The sequence below is a fragment of the Rhinolophus sinicus genome, chromosome 14 (assembly GCF_057876585.1).
Source record: "Rhinolophus sinicus isolate RSI-liver-muscle chromosome 14, RSI-T2T, whole genome shotgun sequence".
NCBI classification, from domain to species: domain Eukaryota; kingdom Metazoa; phylum Chordata; class Mammalia; order Chiroptera; family Rhinolophidae; genus Rhinolophus; species Rhinolophus sinicus.
In genome coordinates, this window is record NC_142514.1 from 9,099,712 (window position 1) to 9,118,074 (window position 18,363).

The following is an 18,363-nucleotide window of genomic DNA, read 5'->3' on the forward strand; positions in this document are numbered from 1 at the left end:
CAGTAGCATAGAGTGACCATTGATGAGATGCTAGAAGGGCAGGTATGGGGTGATGGGGGAAAGAGCAGTGATTTGATTTTGATAATGTTCTCTTTCAACCTTCAAGTTTTTATTTTATTGAATCTACTTCTGACCCAATGTCTATACATTCTTAAAACTGCTAGGTGTGGTCTCCACTTATACGCGGTCTGACAATTAAGTTCATGAACTTGTTGCAACGCTGTTGCCAACCTTTTTTGATATCAGAAGGATTATTCATCATGAATTTGTACCAACTGGACAAACAGTTAACCAACATTACTATTTGGAAGTGCTGAAAAGGCTGCGTGAAAAGTTAGACCACCTGAACTTTTCGCCCACATTTCATGGCTCTTGCATCACGACAATGCACCAGCTCACATGGCACTGTCTGTGAGGGAGTTTTTAGTCAGTAAACAAATAACTCTATTGGAACACCCTCCCTACTCACCTGATCTGGCCTCCAATGACTTCTTTCTTTACCCAAAGATCAAGGAAATATTGAAAGGAAGACATTTTGATGACATTCAGGACATCAAGGGTAATACGACGACAGCTCTGATGGCCATTCTAGAAAAAGAGTTCCAAAATGGCTTTGAAGGGTGGACTAGGCACTGGTGTCGGTACATAGCTTCCCAAGGGGAGGACTTTGAAGGTGACCATAGTGATGTTCAGCATGAGGTATGTAGCACTTTTTCTAGGATGAGTTTGCGAACTTAATTGTTCTCCCAGGAAGCTATCACCAGTTCCTTCCCAAACTGGGTTAGCGGCCTGCTGGCTCTGACAGTGCCCATGCTTCCCCTATGGCTTTGACCTTACGGTGTTGTTATTGCACTGGTGGGCAGGCCAGGTGTGACCCTGTGCCCTGTGCTGGCTGGGACCACCAATGAATGCCGCACATCCTTACTGGGAGCACAGGAGAAGCTCACGTGTGCATCGCTGCTGATGTGACATGAAGCTACTTCCCTTTCTCACACCGAAGTCTCTTGTTCAATGTTTAGGACAAGAATGCTACAATGTACAATCCCCAGTTGTGTTTCTGGGTCTCCCACTAACTTTTTCTACATTTCCCCAGCCTTTTCACCGTTGGGGGAAGGCATGCACATGCAGGAAGTGACATTGGATACCGATTAAAGGGGAACTGACAGCTCCCTGCTATTAATGAGTAAAAATAACCGGGCACTGAAAATGAGAGAGGAAGATTTATCTTTGTTTTAAGAGTTAAAAATCTCCTGGGAACTTCAGTGCATAACTGAAATAAGTGGCTGTAAATTTTCCCGAGCACAAATCAGTATTTTAAGGTGATGAAAGGCTGGCTAGATTGAAAGATTATATTTAACATTGAGGTGACACGTGAAATAGCATCATCCTCATTTGCTATTTTTCCAAGTTAGGGTTTCAAAGGGAATAGCTAGGGAGACAAGAAACATTTATCATCTAAGTTTTTCATTCCTTTTCAAAGGTTAATATTGCTGTTGTGCTTTAAAGTAAAACCCTTCCAAAAATATATCTTAAATATACATTTGTTTTAAAGAGGCTAAAAGTAAAATCCATGTCACTTAACTCTTTATTTTCCACAAAACCCTCTTGCAGGGTTCTGTCATTGTAGCATGACAGCTATGCTGATAAAGGGATGTCATATTTTCAGTGTCTTCAAGCTGGATTCTTTCTTCTCTATGTGACCCAATTTCCCTGGTCCATAAGGCCTTTTCAGAAGCCTTATAAGATCAAATAATACTGCAGTCTTGGGTTTTGTTAATAGAAGTATAACGTCAAGGTAAACGTGCTAATAGACCCACAGGCAGGTCAGGCCACCTTCCTTGGAATCAAATTAGTCCCAGTCCCAGTGCCATTGGAGAAGAAGGGCTCCCAGGAATTGGAGGTACACACAGGGACCTAGAGGCGGGTCTTAGGACCTTTCTGTATGAGACGCCGCTGAGCATGATGGGGCATTGCAGAGAAGCCCTAAATGGGGCTGTTTTCAGACACCGGAAAGGTTTCAAGCAGAGAGAGATCATTTGTTCTGTGCATCACATCAGAAGGCTGGGCTAGAACAGCTGGGAACAAAAGCAGGGCTGGTGGTGGTGGTGGTGGTGGTGGGGAAGAGCTTGGTCTTTGCATCAGACAGACGTGTCCAAATCCAGACTTCACTGTTTCATTCAGCAGCTCTTGGTTGAGGGTCTGCTTTGAGGCAGGCACTTTTCTAGGCATGGGGAATAGAATGGATGCAGGACAGAGAAGGGCCCTTCTTAGTGGGGAAGCCAAGAAAAAAACAATCCATATTCAGATACGGAGAAGGTTACACAATAAATAACACAGGACGGTTGAGAGAAAACTGGATGTGTGGGGGTGGAAGAGACCACTGTGTACAGGGTGCTCAGAGGCTGCTCTACAAGGACCACCATTTATTTAGGCCAAGAACTGAACAATGACAGGGAGCCAGTTGCAGAAAGACCTGGGGGAGGGCAGCCAGCAGGGGGCAGAGTGAACGCAAAGACGCCACGGTGGGAACCCGCCTGGTGCCCTCGGATCTCAGACTCTTCACGGTAGAGCTGAGGTGTACACACCAGTTGGAACCAGCGGGCGTGTTCCCGTGGGACTGAGGTTTCATTGCTCAGGCCATGGGGGGGGGGGGTAGGAGTGGGGGTAGGGGTGGGAAGATTGGTTTTCTGCAAAATAGCAGCCGGTGGCTCTGAATTCCTGTAGCACCTGAGCTTCCTCTGAAAGGGCTTTCCTGTGTTGTTAACCAACGTGGCTGGATCCTGCCAGGGTCACCCATGATGATGATGGCTAAGGTGACAACGATCACAGCTTACTCTGTGGACTCCTGCACACCTGACACTGGGTGTGCCATCTCCTCAAATCCTTGGGCACTGGAAACTAATTCTCTTCCCCTCTTGTTCTGATAACACTAAGGCTTAGAGAGGGTAAGTGACTTGCCCAAGGTCACACAGCATCAGTAACTTCTTCTAGAACCATGCTTGTTGTTAGTTCTCGACTGCAAATCAGGAGGAAGTGAGTTTGAAGTAGAGTTTAGAGACACACTGTGTCCAGGACACCAACGTCTGTATTATGTGTGACTGACATAGTAAAAGAATGGGAAAACGATTCTTGTCCTAAATAAAATACTCAAGCAACAATTTACATGGTGGTAATGGTCGGGACATATGTGGTCATGTATTTTGGGGGGCAGTTGACCTTACAAGTAGGAGAATATTGTGATCTTTAGTTTTTGAATGAATAGATGCCTTGAGGGGGGAAAAAACAACACAAAAAACAAGAACAAAACAACAAAAAATGCCATTTGAGGAAATCTTTATTTTATTTATTTATTTATTTATTTATTTATTTATTTATTTATTTATTTATTTATTTCCTGATATCTAATTTTGGGCAAAGAGCCCTAGTAGGGGATAGATTCTAAGCCTTTTTCTGCCCCCAAACTAGCTATGTGACAGTAGACACTTCTCCTGGGAATTAGTTATCTGGATTATAAAATAGGTCTGGGCCAGCTGATGACCAAGGTCAGCTCCACTTCAGTGCTGCTCTCTAATTCTAATTAAGGGGACCCAGGAGTGGCACCTGCTGGGCACCTGCCCACGTTTCACCTTGAACGTCATTGTCTCGATCCAATCCAGCTAAAAGCTCAGGCTGCAGACATACCCTGTGCCATCATTTAGGAGTGCCATTGATACCCACCGTGCATGCATTCTTTTTCTTCATGGCTGCATTCTGGCTTCCAAGGAAGAGATAGATTGTCCGGCAGGCTCAGAGCCTGCAGCGATCCATCACTGAGACACCTTCTTTATGGGCAGGATGACTTTGGTGACACTCACGTCAATGTCAGCCCTGGGCTTTGGTGCCTGATGGCTGAGGCCCTTGGAGCAGCTGCTAAAGATCTACTTGTGGTTAATAACGGAGTCTTATTAATGAGATGAAACACGTGGGCCAGTTTTGGGGACACTGGGGAGTCCGGCCATAGGAGGGTTGGCATAGGTAAGAGATGGGGCTGGGAAGCATCTGGTGTTTTCTGGGAGACTAGCCAATACGTAGAAGAGAGGATTAAACCAACGGATAACGTTTATTAAGCACTTGCCATAACTAGACCCTGTGCTAAATGCTTTGCATGGACTGTTTTCATTAAATTCTCTTGGCAACCCTCAGAATTAGGTATTATTGTTATGTCTGTTTGACAGATGGCGAAGCTGAGGCACTGAGTGCGTCACTTTCAAGGTAACAATCTTAGTGGGGTAGAGTGAAAATTTGAACTTAGGCAATGCAATTTTGGGGTCTAATTGTTAACCGTTATCGTCTACTTTTCCGCTTCGTCCCTCCATCCCTGTGTATTATATATCCACACTCGTTGCCATGTGACTTTGCTGTGCATCCCAGTAGAGTACAGCGAGTATCCTCCCTTCTCTCGCCCCACCATTTGATGTTGGACTTGGCCATGAGTCTTGATTTGGCCAATGAAATATTAGTGGATGTGATTCAAGCAGAGGCTTTAAATGTGCTGGTATGATTTAGCTTGGATTCTTCCATTTCCACCATCTGCCGTACTAAGAATATGCCTGGGAAGCTGCTTCTCCGTGCATTTGACCTGAACCTAATCTGTAGCCTGAAGCTAAATTGAGCCACAATACAGGTCCACGAGCGAGAAACAAATGCTTCTCGTAAGTCACTAGGTTTGCGGTTGTTACACAGCATGATCATGGCCGTAGCTGATGGATACAGCGCGATCTGCTACATCATTTTTGTTTTTCTCTCTTCCCTTTCTCTTCCCTTTCTCTTCAATTAAACACCTACTATGTGACAGTTGTTGTGTGAAGGTTGGGGAAATCAGATACTGTCCCTGCCCTCACAGATCTCAGTCTTTTGGCAGTTTGTTGATAGCCGGATGAACTAAAGTGCTACACTTGAGACACAAGCAAAGCATGGGAGTCATTGACTCAGCCTGAGAGTTTGGAGAAGGTTTTACCTAGGTGATAACATTTCGCCTGGGTTTTGCAGGATGCATAGGAGTTTGCCAGAAATGTATTCTAGAGGACAGGAAGTGCTTTCTTTAATAGTATCTGCATCCCTGGGGTCTGGTGCATGACAGCCACCCAGTTGTGGGTTGAAAGGAAAAAATCCTCATGGTCTTTAGGAAGTTCTGGATTGACCCTCTCAGGTAGCCAAGGGAATTCCCTCAGATATGTTGGAAGGCCTTGTAGGTCCTGAGCTCTATCCCTTTGGTGTCTTTTCCCTCTGCAAAGCCTTTTTTATTTGTTTGCACTTGAATGAAGCAAGCAGCAGCCCCTGCAGGTTTCCAGTAAAATCCTGTGGTCAGAACATCTGTGTACAGGGGCCCTTGGTTTTCTCCTGATTAAATAATGATGGACCATTCATCTCTGTTCATGCTACAAAGATTCAATTTTGCCAGTTAATGTCGGTGAATTGCAAAATCAAAGGAAATGATAGTTTCCAGAAAATAAAAGCAGTCACCATATTTTTCTTACACGACCGTAATGGTCCAAGTACATGGCGATGATTGGGTTTGTAAGCTGTAAACATAAATTAGTAATTCTCCCTCCAAATACCAGTGCAGCTTCCCTGACACATTTTAATTGCCGTGCTTTGTGGTGCAGGAAAACCTGGCAGGGTGTGACTGCAGCAAATTGCTTCTTTGGGAATTGCCAATGTTTTTCATCCAGAGGGGCGTGTGTATGTGTGCACACACAGACACCTGTCTCCTTCTTGAAATGTGCTGGGTTGAGGCGTAGCATTGCGGTCTCGGGGAAGCTTAAATCAGAAGCAGTCATGCGCTACGCAGCGCCCTGACTTCCCCATTATCCAGACTAATGAGAGAAGATCAAGGGCGTGGATAATCGAAAACATGGACAGTCCCCAGTGATTGTCATTTGTGTGTGTGGATATGGCCCCTGGCATGTTGATGTTAATTATTATGTGTGGCTTAGACCGAGCTATTTCAGAACCCCAAATCAGGGTGCAAACATCTCACGATTGAATGTTCTGATTGGCCAATGTATTTATATGAAATATCTCACAAAGGTATGTACGGTTCAGGTTTTACATTTAACAGCTCGTCTATAGAAGAAGGAATGAGATCGTTAGCTAGCTTATCTTCATGTACATGGACCAGACACCATTCCCAGCTCTTTAAACCTATGAACTGAATGAGTTCTTATATTATCCCCATGACGTAGGCACCATTTATATCCCCATTTCATAGACAAGGAAATGGAAGCGCGGAGAGAACAAATCACTGGCCACACTAACAGAGCTCGTGGATAGGACAGTCAGAATTCAAACCCAGGGGGCCTGGCTGCAGGACCTGAGCTCTTCATCACACAGCCCTCAGCCTATTTTCCCCGCATGTCATCTTCCACGACCAGGGTACTTTGTCAAACTAAGAAACCAGCACTGGTATATTACTCATCAGTAACCTCAGGCTTTATTCAGATTGCACCAGTTTTGCCATCAACGGGGACCCCACATAGCATTTTTTCCCCATTAAAAAAAATCCATTGAATCTGGCAACGTCTGGCATGTACTAAGTGCTCACTCATTCATTTTGTCAATGTTCACTGAACAGTTGCTTTGGGCCTGGCGCAGTTCCAGCACTGGGGGCACAGCTGTGGACAGAACAAACCCAAATCCTACCCTCCCAGAGCTGACATGTAGCAGTTTGTTGCATGACCCTTTTAGTGATGAGAGTAATGGCTAATTACTCATTGAGTGCTGGCTGGGTGGCAGGCTCATTTGATGGATGTTATGACCCAGTGAAGTGATTGACATTCAGAAAGGTTGCGTGCCTTTTCTCAAGTCATTTACCTGGTTGGTGGCAGACTAGGCCTTCTTCCCCAGGTCTTGCTAAGGCTGGTCCATAACCACTGTTTCACAATAAATGAATGGATGAATCCTTACAGAATGTCATGTGAGGCCAAAGTTGTACTGGACGCCAAGAGGCAGCTACTCTGTAGCCAAAAGAAGGAAAACAATATTACCAGGAATATCCATCTCCTGTCTTTGTATAAAAGGGAATAGATCATACCCATCCTCTTCAATGACTAGGCATTTCTCCCCGGTAACCAGAACAGAGGAGATGAGTATAAGATAAGAAATAGCAGTGAATTATCGCTAGACGCACAGGAGCAAAAGTAACTATTACTTTTGCAATTATTGTGTGTGTGGGTGGGGGGAGCCACCACCTCAAGACTTCACGCCTGAAGGAAGTTTCCAGAAAGGGTTGCCGAGAAAGGGTGATGTGAAAGAGAAGCCTGCACCTCGGCTGATGGCAAGGCATTACTTATAAATCGAATGTCAATTGTGATTTTGCCAAAGCCCACGAAATTCCTATGTGTAGCATCAGTGAACAAGGTGCTACACAGTGCTGGGGAAATCGGCCAGGAGAACACGTTTTCTCTCTCTCCACCCTCCTCTCCAGGCATGCCAGCCGCTCACGGACCTGTCCAGATGTGTACTTTTCTGTGCCTGTGACTTTTGCTTACTGTTTCCCTCTGTTTTTCCTCTGCGATCAATTCTATCCTTTAAGACCCGATGTGGGAAGGAGTTACTTTCACTGGCCTCCCATTGTATTCAGTCCTTGAGCAAGATTCAGCCTGTCTCCTTGGGTTGTGTTGACTCGCCTATCTCCTCTGAGACCAGAGCACCTTGAAGGGGGAAGGCGGGTCTGGCTCATTAATCTTGTCCCAAAGCCTAGCCCAGGGCTGCACTCAGCAAATATTCAATGAATGTTTTTTCTTTGAAATGAAGTGGAATTGAATTAGTATAATAACGGTCCTTTAGCATGTCTATATGTGAAGCCTTTTGCATATATTCTGTTATTTAATCCTCCCAACAAGCTGAATGATTTTAATTCTCATTTCCTGATGCAGAAAGTGAGGCTTAGAGGGTGCAAGAGACAGGCACGGGGTGCCAGAGCTAGGAAGGATGGAAACTGGGATTAAAACCCAGGGAGTCTGGAAGCAGAGCCAGTGCCCTGAATGGCTGCTTTCTGCTGCCACCTTTCTGCTCACGAGAACTTGGAGGACTTTGTCCTGGCTCCTGACCTTCGGGATGTTACGTTTCTTACAGAGAGAACCAGTGCTGGTCTGTAAGCCCCAAACAAATGTGGAGTTGCACCCTGAATTAAGAAAGCCCAAGATGGAAATAGCAGAGCCGCAGTTTCCTCATCTACTTTTCTAATAGTATTTACATATCAGATAGAATCTATCAAAAAGAATCAATGGCAACTTTACAATTTAAAAATATTATAACTAAAATTAATGCAATAGATGGGTTAGACAGCTGAAGATAGTTAATGACCTGAAAGGTTAATAGAAAAAAAAAACATATGCAGTGCTTTGTATGTGATTGGACTTGATAAAATGTTAGTGGAAATTCTTAATGGGGGATAATTTAGGTTCAATTTGCCGAATGAGTTGTTGCAGATTCTTCACGGGCTTCCTCTGAAGTATCTGATTAATGTGAATTTCATTTATACCCTAAAGGCCTGAAATGCATCTCTGATACTAAGTGAAATTCAGAGGAAAATCTGCATGGTCAACCATACCACATAGGGAAGGCTGGGCTTTTTCATACCTGTTCACAAACGATTTCAAACACCCTCCTTCCCCTTTCCAGACATTTATTGAATATCTACTACGTGCTGGAGACGGAGAAGGCACAGCTCAGGAAACTGGTGGTTCTCAGCTGTACATGGTCACCCACACTATAATTCATGTTTCGCTTACACGGGCTTCCTCTCTACCCAGCCCTCACACCGCAGCCCCAAACCGGCCAAGCCACGTCAGCGATAGTGATTGTTTGGCAAGTGCCAAGGGGGTATAAATGGGGTTTGTGGACTCTTTCCCGGGAAGTGTCCTCTCCTGGGGGCTCTATGTTCTGGAGTTTTGGCAGCAAATGGCACTTGAGAACAGGCCCAGCTGAGTTTCAGATTTTCTTTGTGGTAATGGAAAAGAAACTTGTTGCAGGCAAATGTTCCCATTGACAACAACCAGAAAGACAAGCCCCAAATAAAAACAAATAAAACCCACCACCACCAACAACACAAACAACCAAACTCATGCATTTGAGGACATCAAACAGCTACCAAAGTAGCCAGAGCTTAGGAAACCAGAGTCCTGGAGAAAGAAGCCCAGTGATATTAGTCCAGTATTTTTCTGTGTCTTTCCCTTAAGGCATTTGACAGTTGCAAGCTGCATGGAGTTGAGAGGCTAAGAAGCTGGGTAGAAAGCAATGGTCAGAAGTCTGGAAGACCAAGCAGGAATTTTGGAAACCTCATGGGTCTGGGAAACAAATACAGTGGTACCTCGGTTTTTGAAAGTCTCTGTTGACGAACATTTTGGTTTACGAACGCTGTAAATTTTATGGATCTATGGTATCATTAGATAGTAAAATTCATGCTCAATTTGCAGTTCTAGAGGTTGATTTTAAAGGTCTGGAACGGATTAATCCATTTTGTATTACTTTCTAACTTTCTATGGGGAAACTGCACCTCGGTTTTTGAACGTTTCAGAACTCGAACGGTCTTCCGGAACGGATTATATTCGAAAACTGAGGTACCACTGTATTGAAATCGGGGTCCACCAAAGAAGAGCATTCCTGATAAACACTCAGATTTCCAGTTAGTGTCCTGGAATGGCTATATTTAGGATTTAGAGTAAATTGAAAACTAGAGCAACCCTCAGAAAAGTCCAGATTCCAATTCCTCAGTTGTCAACTGGATGCAGGTAATTTGCCTCCACTTTACCTCAAAGCAAAACAAATCCTTTGTGAAGGAAGAGATAATTCACTAGAGCCTCAAGTTATCTTCACACTTTTTTATACATAATCTCTTGCATTCAGTAAAAAATATCCAGGCATGTTAGGAAACAGGACCAAATAACCAAAAATCAAGACAAAGACTTGGAGTTATTTAGACATGGACTTTAAAATAACTGGGATTGATATGCCAATAAAGTAAAAGATGGAGACTTTTTCAGAGAACTATAATGTATTAAAATCATGACAATTTTTGACCTGAAGAATATGTTAATGAAAATTAACGCAATATATGGGTTTAACAACAGATTAGACACAGTAGAAAAGAGGATTAGTGACCTGAAAGATAATACGCAGACTGAAAGCATAAAGAGAAAAACTGATGGAAAATAGAGAAAAGTATACAAACTCCCAAAAGAAATCTAGTGTCATTTTGTTAGTATAAGACAAAGTTGACCTTCAGACAAAAGACATTACTAGATACAAGGAGAAATAGTTCACTATGATAGCAAAGACAGTTTCAGCCCACTGGAAAGATAAAAAATCTGAAAGATATAAATAAAAAAAGTTCACATGTACCTACTAACATCGCCCCACAATACGTGTAGCAATGAATGATCAAACTAAGAGAATATTTGCAGTCACAGTGGGAGTTCTTAACTGTGCCTCAGGATTATTATTTTAAACATTTGCCTTCAGTGGTGCGGTCTGTGTGTGTGTGTGTCAGAGAGAGAGAGAGAGAGAGAGAGAGATTGATTTTTATGGACCCAGTGGGTGTTTAGGCTGCGACATCAGGAATGAGAATGATGGTTCTGGCAAGGGCCACCTGAGTGGGGGAAGGAGGTGATGGTTCTGGTGCTTGCTCTGGCCCCCTCCCCGACTCTGCTGGGGCCCCCATGCCTGACTCCCGAGGAAGCACAGTGACAGGTCTTGGGTGTTCCACAGATGGCCTCTGTCCAGCAGCAAGAGGGGCCAGATGGAATCAGAAGCCAACTTGGGCTCCTGAGTCCTCAGGGAGAGTCACTCAGACAGATGAAACTCTCCTATTTTTAAATAAATCCAGAGTTGGCCTTTCTGTGTTCTTTCCCTCGTCAGCAATTTCTGGTGCTTTTTCTATCAAGAAGAGCATTCTTTTGGCTAACCTGAATCCCTCACGTCATGATTTAAGTGCCTTTAGTCTGCTTACCACAGTCTTACGGGTACAAGAGAAGAAACCTCACAGAACTGACTTTGAAAACAAGACTTTTATTTCCTCAACCATAACACGCACAGTGAAGAGTCCAGATTCTGGAGTCAGTCGTCCTGGGTTCGAAAATAGGATGCTCCTTGTCATTAGCTGTGTGACCTTGGACAATTACTTCACCTTTTCCTTATCTGTAAAATGGGGATAAAAGGAGCAGCTCTGAGGATTAGGAGAGCTCATGAGCAAACAAGTCTGCACACAGAGTGATCAGCAGTAATACTCATGCTTACACTCACTGTAGAAAATTCCAATTGCTGTGCCTGTCCCTCCAGTACCAGAGATAATTCCTGGCATCTAGTAGCGTCTTCCTAAACAACTGTTGAACCAATATGCCAAGAGGACCTCTGCCTCCGTGCCCCAGAGCACATGCCAAAGATCCTAACTGGCTGAGGTTTTGTATTCCTGAAGGGAATGTAGCGCTTCCTTCGTCTGTCTCAATCCATAACCCTATTTGCTAGAGCTGTAACTGGTCCTACTGCAGATGTCTTACATTTTAAAATTAGGCAGGGTATTAGTTTCCTGGGGTTTCAAATTACCACAAACTTGGTGGCTGAAAATGAGAGAAATTTATTCTCTCCCAGTTCTGGAGGCCAGAAGTTCAAAACCAAGGTGTTGACAAGGCGGAGCTCGCTTCTATGGGCTCCAGGGCAGAACCATTTCCTGCCTCTTCCAGCTCCTGGTGGTTCCAGGGGTTTCTGGGCTTATGGCTGCCTTGCTGGGCCTCTGCCTCCATGGTCACATAGCCTCCTCTGCTGTGTGTGTGTGTGTGTGTGTGTGTGTGTGTGTGTGAATCAAGAATCCCTCTGCCCATCCCTTACAAGGACGCTCACGATGGCATTTATCACTTGCATTCGTGACCCAGGATAATCTGCCCTATCTCAAGATCCTTAACTCTGATCGCACATGCAAAAACTGCTTTCCCATATAAGATAATGTTCACAGTTCCAGAGATTAAGAACTGATTTCTTTGGTTGGCTCTTATTCAGCTATGACAGGTAGGGAACGGAAAGAGCAAAGGACTGTGGGAATATCAGGTGATTGAAAGTCACCCTGCTTGGGGAGAGAGGGCACTTGGAACATTTTGTGCAAGGTGGAACCTTCCTGCACTGAAATCTAGTGTTGGCCCCTTGACCCTTCCTCCCCAAGCCTCTATAGCCTTTGACATCATGGAATAGTTCTTTCTGGAAACAATCTCTTTCTTGTGCTCATCATAGTCTCCTGATTTCCCTTCTTCATCTCTGGAAGCTTCTTCTCTAGGGCCACACTAGGCTTCATGCCATTTCGCAGATGGGAAAATGGAGGCTCAGAGAGCTAAGTGACTTGCCCAAGGTCACTCAAGCAGCAAGAGGCAAAAATCTTGATTGGACTCAATGTGTGTGACTCAAGTGTCCCAACTCCTTTGTGACACGTGAGCTTCCTCTGTGGTTTAATGTGTCACAGCACCTGGCACGGACTAGGTGCTCAATAAATATTCCAGTAAATTCTGAGTCAGACGGAATGCAAACCCGGGGCTTCTGGACCCAATCTAGTATTCGTCCCTGTCAACATTTTAGCAAAGACATGAATTTTTTTTTTTTTCCCAGAGGGAGTAGCTGTTCCAGAAATTACAGTACCTCTCAAGACTTTCATTTCAGCAGCTCTGATTTTCATGTTCCGAGACCACACTTAATTGTTGCAGAACATCTGCCAGCACAAAGTGCTGTTTTGTTCCTGAGTCATTCCCAAGAACGCCCAGTGTGCTCTCAAACTTGGAGACACTTCTGCAGGGGCCCCGGGCCAGTAGAAGCACCTCCTGCTTAAGTGGCAGTGGGAGATTCAAGGTCGACTGGCTTTGAAAATGATCACTAATTAGATCACTCAGGGCTTAATAAAAAGCGAAGTCTTTTGAACATCAGGCAGTGGCCCTTATCAAACATTTAATAACCTCTGCACGGCTGGTCATGAGCATCTCTGAGGAGGCATTTGTAGGGGGGGAGTTTTTCCCCAGGCTTTTATACGGGGCCCCACGATGATGTTGGTGACAGCTCACACATACCCAGCCCTTGCCCCCTGCCAGGCAGTGTTCTAAGCGCTCCTTGAACTTTACGGCATTCCACCTTCACAGAGTCCTACAAGGTGTGGACTGTTACCACCCCCATTTTACAGGGAAGGAATCTGGGTTGCCCAGGCTGACCCAGTTGGTAGGGGAACAGGATTTGGACCCAGACAGGCCAACCCCAGGCTTCCCATTCTCAACTTCTAGGCTCTGTGGTCAAAGGCAGTGGGGGCTGCTGCTCAAAATACAGCCATCGCAACACTCGGTTGCAGCCACAGGAGAATTCCTACCGTAGCCGTTCATGCCCAGACTGGGTTTGATGTTAGGGTGAGATTCGTGGCTAAGAAGAGTTGGAGGGGCTGGGATGATGGGAGGTCCCAGGGCCGATGACTGGTCCGCACGGCCTTCCTACCTCATGCCCGCCTTGCTCTCCTGCCCGTCTATCACATCTTCACCCCACCCTGCAACTAAGCCCCTGGAGCACTACTGTCGCCCCCAGGCCTCTCTCTTTGCCTTTCCACCTGCCTTTGTCCTGTTGGGTCTGCCCTTCCTCCACCCTTGGGCAGAGTGAGGCCAAGGTCTTCTCCCTGGCCTCCCAGGGGCTCTGCACAATGGCGTCCTGGCGTCCTTTCTGCCTTCCTGACCTCCGGGCCATGCCAGTGCCCTCCGATGATGTCACCTGTCATGGCACCCCGCTTTGCCCCCTTGAGGCACTTATAGCTGGCATTTTACACCTGCCTCTGGGGTTTGATGGTCTCTCCCACCACCAGACTGTAAGCCCCTGAGGACAGAGACTGTGTCTGTTCTTCCTCACTGAAAATCCCAGCCTGCGGCACGAGGCCCGTCACATAGTTCAAGTTCAAAATATTTTTTGAGTGAGTGAACCTTCTACTTGCATGTTGGTTTCCTCAGTAGGCTGGAAGGAAGTAGTTGGTGTGTTCGGATTGGGTTATTGGTGCCGGTAAAGACAGTGCACAAAGGTGGGGGCAGGATGAAAAGAGTCCACATGGGAGAGAGCAGTGCTGTGGGCCGTGCCAGGGGAGGCAGTATAAGCCCCAGGCCTGAGCGGGTCAGGGCAGAGGGCTGTCGGAACGTGGAGAGGGCCGCCTGGAGATGGCTGGACCAGCCCACTGCCACCCTCAGGAGAAGGCAGAGGAATGAACAGCCCGGCCTCTGCCACCTCTCATTCTCTGCCCTCCTGATGTGCTTCCCCTTGGCCAAGCCCATTGAGCAGCCATAGGACAAGGGGGTCCGCTGATGCAGTTGGCACGGGGCTGCCTCTTGGCTGTGTCGGGGGGATGCTGTCTTTCCAGAACTGTGTGTTAAGTGGATGTGGGAAGGAGTGAATGGCCTTTCCAAGAGATGTGATCGTGTCGTAGTTCTCCGGAAATTACAGACAGGCAGGGAGAACAGAATACTGCTGGTCTTGTTGGGAAGTGACCTTGCCTGGGGTCCGTAGGATTTCTCCCTTAGTTTCAGCTCTTTGTGCCAACACCCAGCCCTGTATTAACCTTCATAGTTAGAATTAGCAGGTAATGAAATAGCTTTGTCAGGTGGAGAGGAGGGAGTATGACGACGTGGACAGAGCATGGCTTTGGGGGTCAGCCCCATTTGAGTGCACAGCCTGGCTCCAGGAGAAGCAGGATGGCATAATGGTTAGGGCGTGGAACCTGAAGCTGGGCTGCTTGGGTTCAATTCTTGGGTCTCCTACTTCAGAGCTGTGTGCCTTGACTTCTCCATCTGTGAAATGGGGATAATGGTATATGAGGATGAGATGAGCTACTGTATACAAAGCACTTTGGACATGTGGGCACATAGTTGGGTGACCACACTTCCTGGTGAGCTCAGAACAACCCTAAAGTATGCTTGTTGTCCTGGCATAATTATTGCATTAATTACATAATTGATAATTATTATTATTAACCCTTCATTCTCAAAGGTGTTCTGACTTGGAAATAACTCATATGGTCTTACGCACAAGAGGATGTTATTCATGTTGAATGCTTGGCCAAGCTACTTAATTGCTCCGAGTCTTGGCTCAGAAATGGGGATAACAGTAACGCTCACTTTGTTGGGCTGGTTCGGGGCGATGGGTGATGCAGAGAGGCAGGTGCAGGGTGCGTCTCAATTATTGTGATGCTGTTGGTGGTTCTCCAGGCTCTGAGTTCAGGCAAAAGTAGGGGCTTGGATGATCCCGTGACTCCCCTACCATTTCTCTTTTTTTTGAAAGTGTGGCTTATTTTTTTCTTAGCTGCAGTAATCTACTTCTCTGTCTCTTTCTTTTCTTTTTTTTTTAAATTTTTATTGGGGAATATTGGGGAACAGTGTGTTTCTCCAGGGCCCATCAGCTCTAAGTCATTGTCCTTCAACCTAGTCATGGAAGGCGCAGCTCAGCTTCAAGTCCAGTCACCGTTTTCAATCTCTAGTTGCAGGGGGCACAGCCCACCATCCCATGCGGGAATTGAACCGGCGACCCTGTTGTTCAGAGCTCACGCTCTAACCAACTTAGCCATCAGGCCGCCCTCCCCTGCCATTTCTGCATTCAAAAAGATCTCTACTGTGAGCGCAGCAGGAAAAACAGGATGCCCAAAGCCCTCAGACCTGCGGAGAGGAAGGCGTGGCCCACAGCCCTGGTGCCGTCTCACCTCGGGTGCCTCCGCCATTTATTCCCAGTAGGGCAGTGCTGGCGATGGTTTCCAGGGAAACTTTGAACCAGGTCAGGCCCATTTGCTACAGTCAAGGGTGGTGTCTTAACCCAGATTCCTGCAGGCCTGTGGGAGCTGCTGATTGTCTGAGGACTGTTTGATGCGTAATCTTCTTCCTTCCAGCACTTTCTTATTTGAATGGGAGAAATGGTTTCAGGGCTCCTTAGAGCCACTGCCTTTTATTTATTTTTTTCCCTTTTTTCTGAGCTGGTTTCTTGTGCTCCAAATACCTTGGACTGGGCCTTTCAGTGGAAAGACAGAGAACAAACAGCAACAAGCTGGGGCAATGTCTTCAGGGAACAGATAAACCCCTCAGATCCATTTCTGGGGCAGAACCTTCAGCTCTAAGCACTTTGTTTGATAACGTCAGCCTCTGTGCAACAGTACAGAGACGACATATCGCTTTTATTGCTTTAATCATGACCCTGAAACATCTCTACACTAGATCATTATGGAAAGCTCCCCATGTTGCAAGGCCCCCGGCTAACCTGTACACACAGACCAAATATCAGTCGTGACAGCTGGAATGCAACGATGCTGTGTGACTTTGGGGATGTCGCTTTCCCTCTCTGGACCTCTACGTCTTCATCTTTAAAATGAGGGGTTTGAACCAAAGTGATCTTGACTTCCCTTCTAATCATATAATTCTTTTATTCCTAAGGTAGAGATAAATTTTTAGCTCAACATAAAAAGCTTTCCAACAGCCAAAATTGCCAACAATCAGTAGAGCAGGCTGCCTCGGGAGTAGTGAGAAGCCCATGATTGGAGGCATTCAAGCAGAGGCTACAGAAAAGTCTGTGGGGGACGCTGTAGAAAGGCTTCCTGACTTCGATGGGCCATTGGCCTGGGAGACTCAGAGCTGCCATGATTCTTCCTGTTCTCTCCCTGTCAAGTGTTGGAGGTAGGTTTAGGGTTCATTTACTCAAGGAGGAGTTTGGATACTCCTAAGGGCCTGGGATGACACTTAGTGCTTAGAATCTAGAGAGTCTTTGGCCAATGGAGTGCTTAATGCCATAAAAATCAAAGCTTGCTTCCAGGACAAGCCTGACAATGGGAGAGAGAGTTTTGCAAAGATTTTAGAAAGGGTCTCAGGATGACCTTTCTGTATACTTACATGTCCAAATTTTATTTTCACTACAAAACTGAAACGACAGTTTGTCTGAATAGAGAATTTCCGGTTCAATATAACTTGTCTTCAGAAATGGACCCTTTTCCTTCCAGCATTTGTCGTAGCCAATGGCATGATCTCAGTTGGATTTTCATTGATATGTTGGTGATCCATTTTTTTTTTTTCTTTTCTGGAAGTCTTTAGGGTTTTCTCTGTTTTGTCCTGAAAATTCACTGTTGTATTTCTAAATTGGGTCTAGTTTCGTGAACCTGGTGGCTCTTGGACTCTGAAGAGTCATGTCTTTCTGTCTCTTACTTTCCCCTCTTATGTTCTAATTGTTCTCTCCTAAATTTCCTGTTAGATCTGTGCTGACCAATAGACACACGTGACTATTCAGCATGTGAGGTATGGCTGGTCTGAATTGAGTTGTGTTGTAAGTTTAAAATACACTCCAGATTTCTTAGACTTATTTAAAAAAAGAATAGAAAAGATCTCAATTTTTTTTATATTGATTACACTTGAATGGTAATATTTTTTATATAACCTGTTAAAATATATTATCAAATTAATTTAATTCACTTCTTTTTACTTTATAAGTAGCTACTAGAAAATGTAAAGTTACAATGTGTCTTGCATTATATTTTCATTGGACTGAGACACCTCTTGGAACCTCTAGGATTTTCCCTTGCATGTCTTTTTTTTTTTTTTAAATTAAAGTTTATTGGGGTGACAATGGTTAGTAAAGTTACATAGGTGTACAATCATCTACATATGACATTGTGTGTTCATCACCCAAAGTCAGTTCCTTTGTGTGTCTTTAACTTTTAAACTTTCTATAACTTTAATGTCTTTCTCTCTGAAAAGCACTTATCACTGTCATAAATTATCTTAGTAACTCTCTGATATTTCAGGACCTCTAAGAAGACCTTTAAAATGTTTTTTTTTTTGGGGGGGACTTCCTGAGCTCAGTCTTTTAGTTTGCACAATTCATTTTCAGTTGCATCATTCTGCTGTCACTTCAGACCCCTAGGGAATTTTTTAATTCAGATGGTCATGTTTTAAAATGTTGACTATCTCTAAATGTTTGTGATTATAACAGTTGGTTCTAATTAAAAAGACTTAATAGACTATCCTTTTGAGGCAACTATAATAATTATATTTATTTTAAAAAATCATTGTTATTTCTATTTCTTCAGGTGTCAATACCTTCCTTTGTTCAACGTAGAGCTTCTTTTTCAAGGTGTAAGTTTCCCTCACGTGTGGGTGAGTCTTGACAATGCACTTATCCTCACGTTTAAGGTTTCCTGTGAGTGTCTGCGCCCAGGGATTGTGAAGGATGGTGGGATGAGCGATTGGGTGGCTACACTGGTTGATTTATCTTCTGAGTGTGGGACCTCTGCCTTTTCAGGGATTTGTTGGTGCTTCCTTAGCTCACTGGCTCTGGGGCCCTCATTTACAGCTACAGGTT

General features: G+C 45.0%; 1 protein-coding gene across 4 annotated transcripts in view; it reads left to right on the forward strand.

Annotated features, from left to right (window-relative positions):
• Window positions 1-18,363, forward strand: part of KAZN (kazrin, periplakin interacting protein) — a 1,016,124-nt gene that overhangs the window by 20,679 nt on the left and 977,082 nt on the right. The gene's annotated exons all lie outside the window — the stretch shown is intronic.